General features: G+C 66.1%; 1 protein-coding gene across 1 annotated transcript in view; it reads right to left on the bottom strand.

Moving 5' to 3' along the window:
- LOC103926307 (IgGFc-binding protein-like) overlaps nt 1-1,379 on the bottom strand; it is a 36,054-nt gene that overhangs the window by 9,418 nt on the left and 25,257 nt on the right. The gene's annotated exons all lie outside the window — the stretch shown is intronic.

The raw sequence follows: 1,379 nt of genomic DNA on the forward strand, positions 1-1,379 counted from the left end.
TCCTTCCTGGGCAGAGGGCCGCTGTCTGGGTGCAGAGGGGACAGGGTACACCCATGGGTGCCCCCCGTTGTCCCCATGGTGTCCCCACTCACATGAGTGTCCCCCCTCACCTGGGGGGTCCCATGATTGCCCCCTGTGTCCCCACAGTGTCCCCAAGTAATCCAGGGGTCCCATGGGTGCCTCCCCCCTCCATAGCCCCAGGGGGTCCCACTTACCCAGGCACCCATGGGTGCCCCCCCCGTCCCCACAGTGTCCCTGAGCCCCCTAGGGGTCCCATGGGTGTTCCCCATGTCCCCATGGTGTCCCCACTTACCCAGGGGTCCCACGGGTGTCCCCCACGTCCCCAGGGGTCCCCACTCATCCATGTGGCCGAGGAGGAGGAAGAGGAGAACGGGGGGAGCCTTCATCTGCCCAGACCTAGGGGAACGGGGGGTGAGGGGTGCTCGTCCCTCCTTCATCTGTCCATCTGTCTGTCCACCCACCCTTCATCCACCCATCTGTCCATCGTCCATCCCTCTGTCTGTCCATCCTTCAATCCCTCTGTCCTTCATCCATCCATCCGTCCATCTGTCCGCCCGCCCATCTGTCCATCTTCCCACTCCGAGGGCCCCCCCATCCGTCCGTCCGTCCGTCCGTCCGTCCGTCCGTCCATCCATCCCCCCACCCTTCATCCTGCCACCCCTCTGTCCCTCCCTTCCCCCATCCCTCTGTCCCTCCACCCCTCCCTGTCCCCATACGCACGTGTCCCCTGCGTGTCCCTGTCCCCCGCAGACGTCCTACGGGTGTCCCTGGCCCCGTGGGTGTCCCTGGCCCCATGCACACATCCCGTGGGTGTCCCTGGCCCCATGGGTGTCCCCGTCCCCATGTACGTGTCCCTGGCCCGTGCACATGTCCCATGGGTGTCCCCGTCCCCATGGGTGCCCCTGTCCCCATGCCCACGTCGGCTGCCTGTCCCTTTCCCCAGGGGTGTCCTTGTCCCCATGCACGTGTCCCCTGTGTGTCCCTGTCCCCATGCCCGTCCCTGTCCCCATGCCCACACGTCCCCTGCGTGTCCCTCTCCATGTCCCTCTTTCCCCGCGCATGTGGGTCCCCATGATGTATGTCCCCATGCGTGTCACATATGTGTCCCTGTCCCCCTGCAAGCATGTCCCCGGCTGTCCCTCTGCCTGCCCCTCTCTGGGTGTCCCCAGGCACGTGTCCCTATCCATGTCCCTATTTCCTCATGCAGACCCGTCCCCGTGCGCGCCCCTCTGGGTGTCCCCCGCGTGTCCCTCTCCCCATGCACACGTCCTGTGGGTGTCCCTCTCTGTGTCCCCCCCGCAAGCCCATCCCTGTGTCCTCACGTGTACCAGTCCCTCTGCATGTCCCCTACGTGTCCC

Source organism: Pygoscelis adeliae, unplaced genomic scaffold, assembly GCF_000699105.1.
Source record: "Pygoscelis adeliae isolate BGI_AS28 unplaced genomic scaffold, ASM69910v1 Scaffold70, whole genome shotgun sequence".
In the NCBI taxonomy this organism is placed as follows: domain Eukaryota; kingdom Metazoa; phylum Chordata; class Aves; order Sphenisciformes; family Spheniscidae; genus Pygoscelis; species Pygoscelis adeliae.